Here is a 9,887-nt window from a genome sequence, read left to right on the forward strand (position 1 = left end):
CGTCAGAGCAGAATCACAACCAGTAAGAATAGTTTCAGACATCCAGTCTATAACATGAGCCAAATTTATTTATTTTACACATTTTTATGTCCTCCTCAAGGACAGCTATTCAAATGCATTGCTTTTGGAGATTATTGCCATCACCTACGACAAATTGCGTTTTTAATGACATTTCCTTGCAGAAATGCCCTTCAAGAAAGGGGAAGAGACAGGGAAAGGAGGGGGAGGAGGAAGAGGAGGAGGAGGAAAATCTCCAAAATGGACATGAAACACTGCTGCAAAGTAGCTGGGGGGAAACACTTTTTCCCTCAAGCTGTTTTTAAGAATAAACATCTCATTCTTAATGAGTTCCAGCCGATCCTAAATACGTCACAATTTTACCATATCTTAATCGTATTCTAGTATTCCTGTCATATGGAGCAAGATGCATGATAACAGCTGCAAATTAACTTCAGTTCCTCAATCAGTTTTTAAAGAATCAAATTCAGCCACACTACTTCGACTATCAGTATTTATCCAAGAACTACTGATGTGGGTTTGGCCTTCAAAGTGAATGAGACTGAAAAGGGTCAAAGAAAACAGAGAAGATTTTTGGAAGGAAAATAATAGATGTTCTAATTTCCAAAGAGTTCAATCTTGGCTATATGAAAATACATTAAATTTCATTTATGACTACTTAAAAATCCTATTTAATTTTTATATCACCCACACTTCAGGTAGGAGCACCTAAAAATAATAGGTCTGACTGATGTGACCTGTCTTCTTTGAGTACTAGCAGAGTGACTTCAAATGCTGGATAAATCCTTCTGGTTCCCCTCCCTTTCCTTAAAATACTTGAATGAATATTTTTATTTCAGAACTTCATAAATAATAATCCTAACCAATAATTATCACACCCTGGCTATATGTCAGGCACCCTTTTAAGCGAATAACGTGTACTAATTCATCTAATTCTCAAACAAGTCTATGAGGGGAATACTACTGTTACCCTCGTCTTACAGGGAAGAAACTGAGGCAGTAAGGCTTAGTAAGATATATGTTGTCAAAGGCACACACCCTATAAAAGTGGAGCTGGGAAATAAGCCCATGCTTGTGAAGAAACAAAACCCAAATCATGTAGAGTTTATTAGAGTTAATTTACATACACATGAGAATAGAGAAGGCTATGCAGCAAATTAAAAAGAATTAACATGGATAACCACAGTCTGAGTTTATTTTTAACTCCACCTCACTGATAGCTTTTGTTAATACTACTAGTGAAAGTGATGAGATCTTTATCCTGCGCCACAATCCTATCTTGCTGCCTGATGCTTAGTGTATCTCTTCTGCTTCCTATAGCTCCACGTTGGATACTCAACCATGCCACCTTTGTTTGGACCACTCAGTCAGTGCCTTTTTTTAGAACGAGTAAATCTACTGCAAAGAGTTTTAACTCCTTTTTCTACTACTGTAAAAACTTCAGTCATTAAAGGAGAGAGCTTTATTGCTCAAAGTATAAAAACTTGATGTAACTTGCTAGTGCTCTAGCTATTGGTTCCTACCTTCACCAGCACTGAGTGCGTAATCCTTTCAACTGGCATGCCCTTTACAAATGCCTCTTGAGAACCTGTGACTCTCCTCTGGGTTTTATAGGTCTCCCTAACTTTGACAGCACCCAGTTCAAGGACTGCCCATACACCAAAGCTTCTTAAACACTAATAATGTTCAAATGAATCACCAGCAGATCTCATTAAAATGCAGATTCTCAGTACCTTTGGGGTAAGGCCTGAGATCTGCGTTTCTTTTTTTTTTTTTTTAATTTATTGTCAAGTTAGCTAACATACAGTGTATACAGTGTGCTCTTGGCTTCAGGAGTAGATTCCCATGATTCATTGATTACATACAACACCCAGTGCTCATCCCAACAAGGGCCCTCCTCAATGCCCATCACCCATTTTCCCTGCCCCCCACCCCCATCAACCCTCAGTTTGTTCTCTGTATTTAAGAGTCTCTTATGGTTTGCCTCCCTCTCTGTTGGTAACTATTTTTTTTCTTTCCCTTCCCCCATGGTCTTCTGTTAAGTTTCTCAAGTTCCACATATGAGTCAAAACATACATTTGTCTTTCTCTGACTGACTTATTTCACTTCACATAATACCCTCCAGTTCCATCCACATTGTTGCAAATGGAAAGAGTTCATTCTTTTTCGTTGCCAAGTAATATTCCACATATACCACATTGGGGTGCATGTGCCCCTATGAATCAGCACTCCTGCATCCTTTGGATAAATTCCTAGTAGTGCTATTACTAGGCTGTAGGGTAATTCTATTTTTAATTTTTCGAGGAGCCTCCACTTCTAGAGTGGCTGCACCAGTTTGCATTCCCACCAACAATGAAAGAGGGATCCCCTTTCTCCACATCCTCGCCAACATCTGTTGTTTCTTTCCTGAATTGTTATTTTTGGCCACTCTGACCAGCGTGAGGTGGTATCTCAGCATGGTTTTGATTTGTATTTCCCTGATGCTGAGTGATGTTGAGCATCTTTTCATGTGTCTGTTGGCCATCTGGATGTCTTGATTGGAAAAGCTTCTATTCATGTCTTCTGCCCATTTCTTCACTGGATTATCCATTTTTCGGGTGTTGAGTTTGGTAAGTTTGTTATAGATTTTGGATACTACCCTTTATCCAACATGTCATTTGCAAATATCTTCTCCCATTCCATTGGTTGCCTTTTAGTTTTGTTGACTGTTTCCTTTGCTGTGCAGAGGCTTTTTATCTTGATGAAGTCTCAATAGTTCATTTTTTCTTTTATTTCCCTTGCCTTCAGAGACATGTCAAGTAAGAAGTTGCTGCAGCCGAGGTCAAAGAGGTTGTTGCCTGTTTTCTCTTCTAGGATTTTGATGGCTTCCTGTCTCACATAAGATTCTGAATTTCTAACAAGCTTCCAGGTGATACTTATGCCACTTCAAAGAGCACACTGTAAGTAGCAAGGACCTGACAGACTTGTCATTTCTTCCTTAGCAGTTTTTTATCCCACTATTAATGCCCCAATATCCTCCTTCCATCTCCTGCTCCAGCTATAATGCCAAGGCTATAGTATTTTCACATGCAACAAATGTTGTCTCATCCAGATTCCACCCCCCCCCCCATATCTATGGTCACCAATATGTATGTTTCTATGACCAAATAATATAGAAATTTTCTCAAGGCAGTAATTCAGGGCAAATGAATCAGTGAGAAAACCACCACAAGGGTTACCCTTCAAAATATTTAAACCAGAAATAGGTAGGTTGTGAGGCTGCCCTCTCCTCAGCTCCTATTCTCTAGCAGCTGAAAGTATAACCAGGAGGAAATGGAAAATAGATGAGCGGAGGGCTTTGCCCAAGAGAGCTTTCATCAGTGAAGAACCAAAGTAATTACTGCACCTGACAAATTCCTACTCCTTGTTTTAGCCCAGTTTTAATAAAAGAAAGATTCAACAATGGTTTATATTACCCGGCGTTGCCTTTAATTTCATCAAACTCCAATATGAAGACTTGCCACGTTTACGCTAAACTGCTTTTTTCTCCTGAAGTTCATTTGTGAAGGCAGCCGCTGGGGCTTTAATCATCTCTTCTGCAATCTTTCATTTCTAACACACTGTGATTGATCATGGCTCTCCCAGGCCCCCCTGCAAAGTAGGCAAATTTTCCTTCACATCAGTCCCAGGTAGTCAAAGGTAGAGAAAGCATCTACTAATTAAAGAACTAAAAGGCCATTTCAAATGCTCTGGCTATAAAGACTTCACGTTTCACATTCACAATGGGCCACAACCAAAAAGGTAAGATCCTCTGACCTGCTGGACCAGCCTATATTTCACTGACCTTGGGAACAGCCGGCAAACTCTTGGCATTTCAGACGTTCTGTTGAAATCTGGGGTAATGAAATGCTGCTCATGTTTGAGAGCACAAAGCCCTTAGAATAACCTTGTCAGTATTAAAGCAGATCACAGGAGTTCAAATCTCAATCACTGAGGCGCCATTGTCTCAAGAAGCACTTAGGAAAACCCCGACAATGTTTTATGCCTCCCAGATAACTCTTTCAGCACTGATGCTACTTTAAAAGTTCACTTCCTAGGACTTTCTCTAAAACCCTGTAGGCAGTAAGTTCATCCTTTTTGCATGACTTAAAGAGTGTGTAAGCCTCAATCTAGAGAAAATCCGGTTTAAGATGGCGAGGCAGAAAGATCCTGGGCTCACCTCCTCCCCCAGGCACACTCAGTTTGCAGCTACATATGGACAAATTTCCTCTTAAAGCAACCTAAAGGCTGGGTGAGTAAACCACACATCAGACAAACGGGAAGAAAACTACATAGAGGAGGGTAGGAGTGGCTGGGACACATTCTCGTCAAAAACCTCACCCCCAGCATGGTGACCCATCATCAGGAGAAAACTCAAAAACCCTGAGTAGCAAAGGGCTGGAATCCTACATGGCCTACGTCGACTTCTGGGACCTGCCCCTGAGAGATGAGCCCCCAGGAAATTTGCTTTGAAAACCAATGAGACTCACACATCCCAAGACTCGGAAGACCGAAGCTATCTGAGGAACTTACTTCGAGGGATGGTGCACCGGGACTCACCTGCCCCGGGAGCTCGGAGGCGACCGTTCGTGCCCAGACTTAAAGTGAAGGAGGCTCACCTGCTTACACTGAAGCCTCCACCGGAGGGACAGGCATGTCACTGACCCACCACACACGTCTCCGACCTCCGAACACCCGCACACGCAGACTGGCCGGCGCCATCTTGGCGCTCTCCATTTCCGGAGCCGGGAGACTCCCAGAGACGAGCCTTCACGCAGCGTCTGGTGCTGATCTTTGCGGCTGCCACCTAGGGGATGCGTCTTGATCGCCTGGCCCCGGAGGTCGGGGGAGCTTGCATTCTCAGTCCCATGGGACTGTAACAGTCGCTCCAGGAAGGAGCTCAAACCCCTGTCTGGCACCTTGATTTTTGCACCTGCTGCCAGGGGACACCTCTACCTGGTCTGTCTCCATAGGCCCCTGGGGCTTATGCTCATGTGTAGAACGTTCTGGAACAGTTACCAGCCCCACAGCGCAGCCAGAGGCAGCCGACCCAGGAGCTCCTTCTTTAAGGCCTACTAGCTAATCATCGTAACTGCGGCCTGAGGGGCAGGCTTCTAATTAAACACCCATCTAGGAGCTGATAATAATCCTTTCCAGGAGCCTCAGAGGGCAATCTTGGTGCTCTCCCTCTGCATTACTCCAGAGCTCTAGTATCTCCTGATGCCCTGATTTTTACATCTGGCACCCCAGCTTTTGCAGCTGCCACCGAAAAAACACTTCTTAAAAGCCTGGATCAGGTGGCTGGGGGGGGGGGGGGCTTGCATTCCGGGGTCCTATAGGACTGTAGCAATTGGAGAGATGGTTCTTGGCAAACTACCACCCCCAAGACACTGCACAGAGAGCAGATTGAATCATTCTGTGAAGAGGGCCTCTTGGTTTGCCTTGGAACTTCAGCCTGAAGGGCAATCTTCAGGTTTGGCACACATTTATTAGACAGCAGAGTTGCTTCCATGGGACCAATGACCTTCCTTTGAGCATACGCTCATCAGAGGACTGTTTGGATGAGGCCAAAAACAGCAGTTGGTATTCAACATACACACTTGGTCAGAGGCATCCGTCGATATACGAATGACCTAAATTGCCTTGGGTTACACCTATTCATTCATGGACACAAAATTCGAAACAGGTAAGGAAACAAAAATTTGCTGGTTTATAGCTCTTGCAATGCTTTTGTCTCCCTGCATACACATAGGCTGAGTCTTCCCAGTAGTTTCTGGACGTCCTCAGTGATGTCTTCATGGGTTCCAAAAACATGTTCCGTTTGTTCTTCCACTTCAGCAGCCACAGGAATGTCAGGTGTCAGCTAAAATGTCTGAGGATGGCTCTCCAGCACTGACACTGCTGTGTGCCCCATTAGGAGAGCACCTTTTCTCGTGCTCAGTCCTCCAGGAAACCTGAAAGAGTGGTTCATATCCTGAAGATGGCATGACAGCCTTGTGGGCCCTTTGCCCTCCTTTGAGCCATGTTCCAGGCAGAAACACAGAGGTATTTGAATCAAAATCATTGCAAAATCCAAAAACATTTGTGAAATTATTATACGTAATTCGGGGCCTGGTACTAATAAAGTAGTTTAAAAATCTCATTCTCAGATCCTACATTTTGAAAGAGATCACCAGAATGGTAATTTAGATCTAGACTCAATGGCTATGTGTTCAAGGCTTAGTGTATAGTTCCTATTTCAAGTAGTCTGCCTCATAAACACACTGGTCTTCAGACAATGTGAAAATACAGTGAATGGATACTGTGAAGCAAGGAGTACAGGAAGGTTCAGCAGGGTCACATGCATAACAAGGCAGAAAGGACACACCGATTTTTTTTTTTTTTTACCTTTTTTCTTTTCCTTTCCTTTATGGAAAAATTTGCTAAAGAATATGAACTTCTGAGCGCTCCTTCAGGCAAAAATACTGTACATGCTCATATTTGGATTTGATGTTAAACACATCCCATACTTAAATTCCTTCCTAGAGAATCTAACACAACTCCATACCCCTACAAAATTATGGGTTAATTTTGGGCTAGCCAGTTGTAGCCTCCCCCGCCCCCCTGACTACTAACTGGCCAGACATCCAAGAGAAGGGAGTGGAGAACGTGGGAAGTGTTACCTCTCCCTCCTCCCAGAGACAGGCAGGGCTTACTGATAATATGGACTCTTCTACAACAGACACCTACATATTTTCTAAAAGGTATTGAGTGACTAAATTAGGCAAAATCTATATACATTTCTTGTGCCCTCATATGTATCCATAAACAGATACCCAAGAAACAAACAAGACTCTCCAGAGAGCAAATACCCACCTCATAGTACATTCTGTAATTTTCATTTGAAGCGAATTCCGTATTAATAGTTTGACGTTCATTGCTGATTTGAGAACCCGTGAGTAAAGAGACTACACAAATAAACAAAATACATCCTTGGGGCGCCTGGGTGGCTCGGTTGGTTAAGCGTCCGACTTCGGCTCAGGTCATGATCTCACGGTCCGTGAGTTTGAGCCCCGCATCGGGCTCTGTGCTGACAGCTCAGAGCCTGGAGCCTGTTTCAGATTCTGTGTCTCCCTCTCTCTCTGCCCCTCCCCTGTTCATGCTCTGTCTCTCTCTGTCTCAAAAATAAATAAACGTTAAAAAAAATTAAAAAAAAAAAAATACATCCAATACTTCTCAAGGATGGGGTCATAAGAGCCACCTGAAGCTCTTATGTAGGAATAGAGATCATTGGTCTTGCTGTAACTTTAACCACTATTTGCAATTATTACACACAGGATCATTCTATGCATCCTGTTCTGCTGCATTCAGCAGAGCTTCACCCTGCAACTTGCAAATGAATTGTGGGAGCTGGGGTTAAGAGACTGCAGTGGTGTCACTTGTTTCCATTTGTTGTCCTGCATTCCTGCCATTTGACTTTTGAAGAGCAGACTCTGGATAGCTGCTGGTCCAAGGAGGTGCAAGGAAAAACGCATGGAGCAGACCCAAGCCCAAACTGAACCACAGCCTGTAGGCTGGAACCCAAAGTCCAGCTTCCCCCAGTCAAAGTGCACCAAACCCACAGATCTGTGAGCAAGTTTGGGGCATGCTGAAAATGCAACACTGTTGCAGAAATAGCTAAGCAATACACTTCACACCCCCACCCCCACATAAGACATACAAAGTCCTTTACCCTCAAAGGCTGAATCCATGAAATGTGATTCATGATCTACCTAAAAGAGTCTAAAAGCATCTTTTTAAATTTATGCAGTAGTGGGCAACACCTAACTACTTTAATTCTACAGCACAAACTTGCGGAATGGTACAGAAATTTACCGTATGATTGTCTACTTATAATTTCCACTTTGTGCCAGTGTATGAATTCTATTCAACTCTCCATTACTAGCTCATCATGAGATTACATGATCACTTAACACATCAATTCTTCAAAAGGGGCAATTTCAATTACATGGAAGCCTCCCAACATTGTCATTAAGAAGGAAGCATAGTAGGCGGCAAAATCCCAGGCTAGATGTTCATACCGAAGAACTAACGATTACCTCCAAAGTCCACATTTCCTTAATTATAGCATCACGTTCAGTAAAGTTAAAGCTTTGTCAACCATCTGCTAGAATCTCTGAGCTTGAAAGGTTTATGCACTGATGGGGGGAAGGGAATTTGTATCATTCAAAATTGATCTGTCCTACAAGAGAAGGTTACTGTCAAAAGAGAATGAAATAGATTGCACTACAATCTTCTTTTTTAAAATAATAAATTCTCCCAAAAGAGAGAAAATAAATAGAAGAGCAAATCATCTCTGTCATTACATATTTCTAAATTATGCACTCTCGTGATATCCAAAAAGAATTCACTCTAGAGAGTGTACACTCAAACATGAAGCAGCTTGATTGCCAGTCCTGACAAATGCATAAGTTAATGACAATTCTCTATCAAGAAAAGATCAAGTTCAATGATGTTTCAAAACAATGTCTAATTTTTTGCAGGGTCCAGATAACATATAAAAAATAATTTCAGCTAATGTTTCTCAGGCTAAATGTGACAAGCTATGATCTAAATGAAAGAAATGCTATGGTTTCCTATGATTATTTCCCTTCTGAAGATAAATAAATCTAATCTAGACCTTTTACAAGACACATTATTAAGCTGCATTCAATACTGCTCGATAAACTGGAGAGGGTTGGCCCCTGGGAGTAGGAGGTGGGGAGAGGATAGGAGTGAAAAGGAGAGGAAATACATTGTGCTGAGAATGATGGGAACCAAGAAATGATCCAAAGTCTTTTCTTATCAGTACCAGATGACCCCATCACTCAACTGATCTTATTTTCTTTCCATATTTGGGAAGGAGAGATATATTTTCCAAAGAAAGCATTCTGGGTAAAATAATATTAGACAGTATAGCTCAATGGAGAAGAATGTCAGCCTGGGGCTGAGGAATCTTGCTTCCTGTCCTCGCTTCACCACTAATTTTCCCTTAGCTTGGGAAATGCCTGAGCCCCTCTGGGTCTCCATTTTCTCACCTATAAAATGGATAACCCCTAAAATACCCCCCTCCAATGTGTGTAGATAATTAGCATAAACAGATGTATAGACAATGCTATACAAACAATATCATACTAGCTAAGTGATGCTTATAAAAAGAAAAATAGGTCCTCCTCCCTATTTGTATTTATTAATTCATGATATATTATTATTACTAATGTGGTAGGCAATACTAGCCAAAAGGCAAATGAGTACTCTAAATGGTTCTGGCTAACTTCTTTCAGAATCACTTTTTCAGGAACAGACATCAAGTGAGTTTTACAATCTATCTGAGTTTACCTTTCTGGAGTAATTATCCCACACTGTCCACTATCTTTCAAGTCACAAGCCCTGTCATATTACAGCTATACACTTTCCATTTTGGTTAATGCTCGTCCTTCTACTTCTACTTCTCCATCACAGGCCCAGATGACAGGTCTTTGGTAGGTACCCTCCCCACGACCCTGGCACCCAACATGCTCCCTGAATATGCTTCCTATGTCTAAATTCCACCTACTCCCCCAAATCTTTCTCAGCTTCTCCAACAGTATGCTATTTCAGCCTTCCTCACAGTGTCAGCTGCCCTTCCTCAAGACACACCAAACTGGCCCCACCTTGCTATTAAATTAAGACCAGCCCATTCCAAGACCTCTATACCCGACTGCCTTTGGCTTCAGCTGGTACCAATGGAGGCTCCTTAGAGTCAGTATGGAAGGAAGAGGTTCTCCTTGAAAGAAAGAGTATGATTAACCCCATTCACCTCTTTCTACCAGCATTACTGCTTGGGGCTGTCC

This window comes from Lynx canadensis, chromosome D4, assembly GCF_007474595.2.
Source record: "Lynx canadensis isolate LIC74 chromosome D4, mLynCan4.pri.v2, whole genome shotgun sequence".
Taxonomy (NCBI): domain Eukaryota; kingdom Metazoa; phylum Chordata; class Mammalia; order Carnivora; family Felidae; genus Lynx; species Lynx canadensis.